We start from the raw sequence: 9,046 nt of genomic DNA, 5'->3' as shown, positions 1-9,046 counted from the left end.
AACAATTTACTATTTAATACTGAAATTATACTTTTTCTTCATCCCTCTGGGGTTCTAGATGCTCTCTAGTGCCCTCTGAGCCTTATTTTGGAGCATTTAACATGTTAAAAATTCTCACTTTTTTAACAAAAAAAGGGGAAAATTGTGCACTTTTTTAATGTTACACATGTATGTAAATATTAATAAGTTAGGGGACAATCAAAGATTAATTCTAAAGGGGATGGCTAGTAACTGATCAGTGGGAATCAGTGGGAATGCTGGGGGATGATTGTTCCTATCCTTGTGGGATTCATTTCAGAGTACATTATATATCTATTGTTGTGTGAAAATTTTTTGCTTCAGAATGGTCCCATTTTCAAGTAATGTGCAGTTTAATGTTTCCAGGTTAGCATGCCTGTACAGTAATGGGGCATTAAATTGCACATTACTTGAATATGAGACCGTTCTGAAGCAAATAATTTTCACACAACAATAGATATATAATGTACTCTTAAATGAATCCCACAAGAATTGGAACAATCATCCCCCAGCATTCCCACTGATTCCCACTGATCAGCATGCAGTTGCTAGTCATCCCCTTTAAAGTACCTGTAATATCAAAACAAAAAGCACAAAAGAAGCAATATTCTTCTTACCTTACTGGCTGGTACTACTGCTGCTTGCTTCTGCCATGGCAGCTTTGCTGAGTGACAGCTGTGTGGCTTTTTTAGCCCTTCTGATAATGTCTTTGTTATATTCCCTCTGAAAGCAAGGGGTGCTATGAGCTAGTTTTTCAATTAAGAGCGCTTCCAGAGTTTTGACACTCAAATTGGGACGAAATTCAGTGTGATTCTTCCGTACAAGACTGAATGCCCGCTCACATGATGGGTTGGAATGAGGAATGACCAAGATTCCCTTTATCACTTTGCTCAAATTAGGATACTTCTTGGCACCAGTGCAGGGAACTGTGAGCTGTGAAATCCGATGCCACTGCTCATCCACTCTCACTGTCTCAGTAGCAATTGTAGCTATGGAGGCGTCTGCCTGGTAGTGAGTGAATTCACTCTCAAGACTGTCTATGTCACTATCACCGCCACCCAACAGACAGGGGAATTTCTTGATGAAAAACTCCACACAGTCAAACCCCACTTCTTGGTGTAGCTTAACATCCAGCACCTGAGCATGCTTGGCTAATTCATCATCTAGTGGCCAGGATTTGACGATGTAATTGCAGGCTTTCACATGATATGAGTGAACTGCACTGAAGAAACCTTGGATGTCTTACTCACTCAGAGTGAAGGTGGATTTCCTTTGTTCCCTTGTATACAGTTTGGCATCGTTCCCAATCATGAGGTCCTCATCATTCTGATGATGATTTCTGTCAGAGAAGGGTACATTTACAAGAGCAACCGATGACACCGATGATGGTTTCAAAAACCGTACGAAGATATCTTTCAGAAGACCATTCAGTTCTCTGTGGAGGAGATTAATACAGGGTTTGTCTCTTTGGAGCAGAAGATTCCCCTCCTCAAAAAGCTTGTTAGCATATCGAAGGAAGAAACAGTAGAGTTTTGTTTGTGGAGACAAGAACATCCTGTTGACACATTTTTCTCTAGATTCCTGCACAGTGTTTGAGGAAGATGCGCTTTTAGTTGTAGAACTTGTAGTACACTTAGCCGCAGGGCGATCACACTTGCATTTACTGCCAGCAGAAGAGGTCAGACTGGTAGTACCAGATCCAATTTTACGTTTGAGGAGAGAGCTTGAGGTAGGTGCAGCCAAGGAAGAAGGCCTCTGATTCGAGGGTTTTGCTGAGCTTCTATCAAGTGATTTGGCAAAAGGAGAACTCAACTTGGGTCCTTCTTTGCCTGTAGATGGGACTACAGTCTTTCTCGACTCTGAAGGGATCTGCTTTGTAATAGATGAACATGATGAAGGGCCGGTGATGCTACCTGCTCTCAGCATTGGTTTTGGTGCTGTCCCTGCTGTCTTTTTTACAGCAGATACTGCAGTGTTAGTGGTGAATGCTGCTCCACTAGTGCTTGATCCTGCAGTGCCAGTACTGGCAGTAGATACAACGCCGTCCTTCTTGCTCGATGTTAGAGTTTTGGCTATAGTCGGTTGCTTTTTTCTTTGTATTTCTTCTTTGAAGAAGAGGCGAAGTGGCTCCCACTGTTCAGTCAGCCTGTCTAGGCACTGACCTAGGGACAGCCACCTTGTTGTGACATGCTTCAGAATTTTGTGTGTCGGGCATCACAGAGTTCTTGCAGTGCTTTCACTCCTGTGACGCGTTTACTACTTTTGTCCAAGTAGTAGTAAATATCTATAAGAAAGTCATCTAATTCAATGGGTAAGGCCTGAGCCGCCTTCTTGGCCGTATTGTGCATCATATGGCAAGGGCATCCCATGATGTAGCACTCTGGATTTTGTTTGTGGATATAAGCAGCGACTCCTTTGTGCTTGCCCACCATGACAGAGGCATTATCAGCACAAAAGGAAACACAATTTCCCCACGGAATTTTCCTGTCACTGAACTCATGATCAAGCAGTTTGAAAATGTTTTCTCCAGTGGAATCTTGTTTGCACACAGGCAAACTTAGCAAACCTTGCTTCGCAATCCCAGCACTGTTGTCATAGTACGAAATCAGGACAGGATAAAGCTAGGCCTCCCCACTGTCATTGCTACCATCTGTAGCTAGGCTAAATGGAGCTAGTCTAGCAATATCGGCAATAGATGAAGCAGTAACAGTTGACAACTCACCAATCATTGCTGAAGTTTTTGCTCTTGCACATCCATACTTTGAAGCAACTTTTGAATCTGGAAACATCTTTTGAAATAGAGGTCCAGCATGATCTGAGACTGATAATATGGGCAAGTTATGTTCAACAATAAATCCACTAAAGAGAAGTTCCGCTCGGGTAACATCCTCTTCCTCGCTTGTCCCTTGTTTGGTGAAATAATTCAGAAGTGTACTGGTGCTCGTGCTCGAAGATCTCTCCTTTGCAATGTCCGTGTGCCGTTTGCTTCCAACGTGCTTCCAAATATCATCGCGACCTCTGTGCTCAACTGAAATATCAGCGCTGCACACTGTACAATATGCATAATGAATTTGCTCTTTCAGACTTTCGAATACTGGTACACGGATATTGGAGACTTATTCGGTCTTGTGCTAATCTCCGTGCATTATCGCATAAGCGAGATCCAGACCCAATGTTTCGCTGCTTCTCATTTGAATTCGCCATTTTTACATACAATTTGGTAGCAGCGAACGTTATGGAGTTACCACATACTATACGTAGCAGACGATATTTTTCATTCAATTCTCATACCCCGGTACATTCTGATTAGTGATCAGTGCAAAAATATCAACATTTAGGGAGGATAAGGATAGTGATCGTAAGGGCGGGAGTTTGGGTGAATTTTGGGGAGCCTCCTGATGAAATGGGGAGGGTTGGCATCTCTGATGATTATACCCCCGCAAACGAAGTTTGAAGGGGGTATATAGGAATCAGCGGACGGTCGGTCAGGCGGTCGGTCGGGCGGTCGGTCGGGCGGTCGGTCGGGCGGTCGGTCGGGCGGTCGGTCGGGCGGTCGGTCCGTTGCAAATCTTGCGTCGCGAACTACTTCCTCAGTTTTCAACCGATTCCCATAAAACTTGGCACAGATGTGTGCCTTGGGTTGTAGATGTGCAAGACGTATTTTTTGACAGTACCCAAAAGTACGTTGCCATGGTAACGGCATATTATGGGCAAAAATGGGTACAAATCTTGCGTCGCGAACTCCTCCCACAGTTTTTGATCAATTTTTATGAAATTAGGTACAGATGTTCATCTGAATATGTTAATGTGCAAGACACATATTTCCGCAGTGGCAAAAAGTGCGTTGCCATGGTAACGGCATGTTATTGGTAAAATATACGGCAAAATGCTTCATGGCAAAACTGCTTCATCAGTGTTCTTCCAATTCTCATGGAATTCATATTGAATGTTTGTCTTAAGATATAGGTCAGCATGACACATTTCTTGACAGTGACAAAAAGTATGTTGCCATGGTAACAGCTCACATATTATGAGCCAAAATGATGGAAAATTTTGTGTTGCAAACTACTTCCTCAGTTTTTGCCCAATTTCCATGAAACTTGGTACAGATGTGTGCCTTTGGTTGTAGATGTGCAAGACGCATTTTTCGACAGTACCCGAAAGTACGTTGCCATGGTAACGGCATATTAATGGCAGAAGATCAAGGAAAGATCTTGCGGATTTAACTACTTCCTCAGTTTTTTGACCAAAGCTTATGAAATGTTGTTTTGACCAAAGCTTATGAAATGTTGTTTGGCGGGGGTATAACCAGTCGCTGTAGCGACATTTCTAGGTCAAAATGGCTGACAGGAAGTTCAGTCAGATCTCAAATATCTCGAGGTCATCCTCATTCCGATCAACTCCAGTAACTGAATAGATTATAAATCTTATCACGTTTCGTTACGTTTAAGAAATCGTTAGACTACTTTATCTGATTTTCTGGGTAACCTTTGACTAGGTAAAATCCAGTATGTCATCAAACAGTCTGTTATGTTGGTGATGGGTTCACTAATTTATGTTAGTGGACAGCACATTTTAGGGCGAGGTAAGAAATGTCACAGTCACACAGAGTTCTCCATTTTGCTCAAGACACATATATTATCGCAAGTGTGCAGGCGCAGCTTACACAGTTGGCATTGTGTGTACTAAGTACATCACACAGTCATATTGAGGAAACTACTTGTACATTGCAGATGTGATCTACGATATCATCTCATAGTCTTGACATAGTCTTGACGTAGTCTTACACACAATCACACAATTTTACTGCCGTTCTCCAGGAACTTTAGTACGTGAATTAACTCTCGGGTGGAACCAACAAAGCATCTCATAACACAAGAGAGCGACATAACCAGTGGCATGATTTCTCTTCTTTTTTCCCCTTTTTTCTTGTTTCTCCCACACTGAATGATAAATCACATAAAACTTAACTGAAATGTTTTAATCCAAGTCATCATACAACAATTATTCTAGAAGATAAGCAACCTTACTAAAAACTCTCTTATTTAACTGATATGTTGAGAATTGTGCCAAATGTGTAACACAGATGATGTATATTAGTAGATTAATAATACTTATGCAGTGAATACGACTTCTTTATACTAGTTAAATGACACCTCTAAGCCATCACATGGTAATGATTAGCTATCTGACCTAGCATGAGCTCAAGCATTATGACCTTCTGCCGGGCAGTTTGTCTTTGTGTGGCAGGGATGTCTGTGTCTTCATCATGTAACCAACTGAGTGGTTTGTTCTTTGTCTTTTTCTCCCATTTAACACTATCGCCAAGGAAGGTAAAGAAGTTCAGGTCGAGGTTTAGGGTATACAACAAATTTTGACACCAGCTTTTGAAAGAGATGATTGTTTTGACTTTGGTGAGACACCACTGTCTAGGTGCCTTTGGAGCAGACGCCATGGTGTATATGTGGGACTGCCAGAGTAGAGACTGCAGTAAAACTGCATACAAAAGCATGTTATTTGTCCATGTGATGACAGGGATTGCCAGTAATGTCTTCCTTCATAGGTAAATGGGTGATCGATGCACAGGATTCTAGCCTCCAGCTGCCACCATGCCAGTAAGGAAGAAAACAATCACACAATTTCACTGCAGTTCTCCAGGAACTTTAGTACCGGGTACGTGAAGTAACTTTCGGGCAAAACCAACATAGCGCCTCATTAAGAGGGTGACGTAACCAATGGCATTAGCCATTGAATTTAACAGCTTGTATCCAAAAATTAAACATATTGGAATGTTTTGACACTGTGCTGAAGCAATGTCTTCTTACTGAGAATGCCATGATTATCTTTTGATGCTGCACACTGTTGTTTTGTGTAGGTTGGCCTACAGTGAATTGACTTGATTAGACTTGCCATGATGTATTGTAAGCAGCGCTGCACAGTTCACCTTTTAGCTTGCCTGACTGTGTTTTCTGGTATTGAAAGAAAAATAGAAGTTTGAAGAATGATTGTAGTTCTTGTATCCAGACTGAATTTGTGATTTGGAAAGCACCATACCTGTCCACTGCCTTCAACAAACATTTCTTAAACATTTCTTCATTAGATGAAAAAGTCCTGTTTTAACAGACCTAAGTGTAATTGTTGTATAGCTGGTGATGTGGTAAAACCTAAAGTAGAGTGGACACATGCTTCCATAAAGTCATGTCCACATGTCGATTGAAAAGAAGACAATGAATGTGAAAAAAAAAATGTTTTCTCATGCTGGAGTATCTACAGTCAAGTTTGTAGAGCAGTCAATCCTCTGATGTAGCTACAGATAGTACTAGGAATATGGCAGTTTTGTGGGTTCAACTTTTATTCTCTGTTCAATATTTATGCAAGATTTGTTAAGAAACATATGTGTGCATGTTTGTAGCACATAAGACAAAATTGTTGTCAGTTTTAGAGAGACATTTCATCTGTTTCAGTTCCTTTGTTACTAGCCCACTTTGTGTGACATGGCAAAGTCAGTATTTGATGACAGCTATTGTGAGTTCAATATTGACTAGAGGTACACAGTCATTGGCTGCTGGCCATAATAGAGAGGTGACCACTATACACAGGGTCTGTTACACACTCTATCTGAAGACAGCCAACAGCTACGACAGATGGCATTCTATTGTAAGCAGCAAGCTTGTCTGTGTTACTAATCCTTATTTGAACATGTGTGCCTGACAAAGTGTTTTTGTTGAATAGTATTGCTTAAAGAGACATTTACATATGTCATCTTTGAAAGTATTGATTAAGTCAAGGTTCTTTTCCTGTATATACTACCATAACTTTATTTTGACTTCATTTGGCAGGAATCATTAACCCTAAAGGGGGTTTCACACCGGGCTTTGTTACGTAGTTACGTAGTGTTGCGTAGTGTTGCGTAGTGACTACGCAACACTATGCCACTATACGCTGTGAGAACGCAACTTTACGTAAGAATACGCTGAGGGACGCAAAATAGGTACGCGAGATGTACGCAAAAAATTAAACATGTTTAATTTTTTCGCGTACCCTCCACGTAGAGCTCTGATACGCAGGTTTTACGCAGGTCTACGCAACACTACGCAACTGTGCGCCATTAATACGCAACAGTATGCCACCAAACCCCGTTCACACCAGAGCACTTTTGGTGCTCGCGTATGACATGGCGTAGTGTTGCGTACTGTTACGTAGACATTTGCGTAGACTTGCGTAGACCTGTCGTACATTTGCGTAGTGGTGCTTACAGTTGCGTAGCCTATTATTATAGGTGCAGATTTGGCATTCAAATGCCTGACCCATGTTAGAAAACTGCTTGATATCATTCATTCCATTGGACTCTGAATTGCTGGTGAATGTGTACTTACCTGTGCTCTTCGAGACTATCATTTCTTCTTTAGGCCTAATAATTGTAAAATGCCGAAAAGGAAGAATAAAAGGTGTGGCCAATTGGAACAAGAGTTCTCTTGCTTGTTAAACATGCCTCTAGTAATCAAGATGCAGACAATTCGCCAGCACTAGTAGACCCAAACGTATTTTCTACAACCCGTCTGGCTCGTGAAAGCCTATAGTCGTAAACTCGCTGCTGGTGAGTCATGTCGCGAAGTGGCAGAGGCTTCATCAGCCAAGTCCTCAGCGCAAGAGCGTCATGTCCCACAAGAAAGTAGTCAAGTGGCTGCATGGTCATCGTGGAGCAGACAGTCTGCTGCAGGGAGGTTCAGCTTCTCGCCTGTCTTGAAAGGGCTCTGGTTGAACACCCCAGCATCAGAGCCAGAGCCAGTCTGTCCAATGTCCACTTTTATATACCTGTAGTGAACGTCTACAATTGCCAGCAGCATAATGGAAAAGAAACCTTTGAAACTATAAAACAAACTACCGTTCTTTGCAGGTTTCTTGATGGAAACATGTTTATGAGCAAATCGAAATCCATATTGTAGGGTCTTGTAGGTATTGTCAGTGGCCAGAAACCTCAAAGTTACAGCAAGTTTCAGGTTCCACACATTTCCTGAAGTTGGCATCTTGTTTTGTAATTCTCAATGCAATTCATGTCAGGAGTTCAATTAATGCCTGTGGCACCATCCACTTAAAATTGCTCAGTTCAATGAAGAAAAATCTTTGGCATGCAGTTCTTTCATTAGCTGTTCATCATTCATATTGCCGCTGTATGGGTAGACGCCGAATCCAAGGTTTGACCCACACACTCCTTCTCATTCTTGTAACAGCTCGTTTTCTTCTCTTTTGTCGTTCTTGAAAACGTTCGCATTCTGCGAATCTGTAGGGCATCCAAAATGCTGAGGAGTAGCAAAGGATTTATCCTTCCCCATGATATTTTGCTATGTGTTCGAACAACAGGCAAGAGTGAACTGAAAAGCAGAAAGCTATGTGCTGAAGTAGCTCCGCAGTTTCATTAATTTGTGCATACACCGGCGGTATGCAACTTTACGCGAGTGCAAGCAACTCTATGCGGCCTGTACGCCCGACTTACGTATATATGTACGTAACTCTACACCCTCTATACGCAAAATACGCTACGTGGATACGCGCTTCCTACGCAACCATACGCAACCATACATAACCCTACGCCTGGACCACGCCAGTCCTGCACGTATCATTATAATCAATTTCCATGAGTACGCAGCTAATTTCGGCATAGTCGCTACGCAACTCTAGCAACTCTATGCAAAATCCGGTGTGAAACCCCCTTAAAATAGTAACAAAAATAATAAACCGTATTTGTATAGCGCATATCACAAAAATATATTAATGTCTCTATGCACATTGAAGAAAGGAACTATTAGAAATTAGGAAAATAGACATGAGAGAGAGAGAGAGAGGAGGCAAAACAAGATGAAAAGTCACAGAGCTGTGACAAACATTGTATGGTGTTAAACCTAGTCCACGGACATGTTAAAAAGATGTGTTTTCAACAAACGCTTAAAATCATCTACTGTGTTGCTTTGCTTGAGATACGTGGGTAATTTGTTCCATAACTCTGCTGCTGCTAGTTGAAAAGATCTTG

This window comes from Diadema antillarum, unplaced genomic scaffold (assembly GCF_040938485.1).
Source record: "Diadema antillarum isolate AM-2024a unplaced genomic scaffold, OU_Dant_1.0 scf00000163, whole genome shotgun sequence".
Lineage (NCBI taxonomy): Eukaryota > Metazoa > Echinodermata > Echinoidea > Diadematoida > Diadematidae > Diadema > Diadema antillarum.
The sequence above is the reverse complement of the archived record's forward strand: the minus strand, read 5'-3'. Positions refer to the sequence as shown.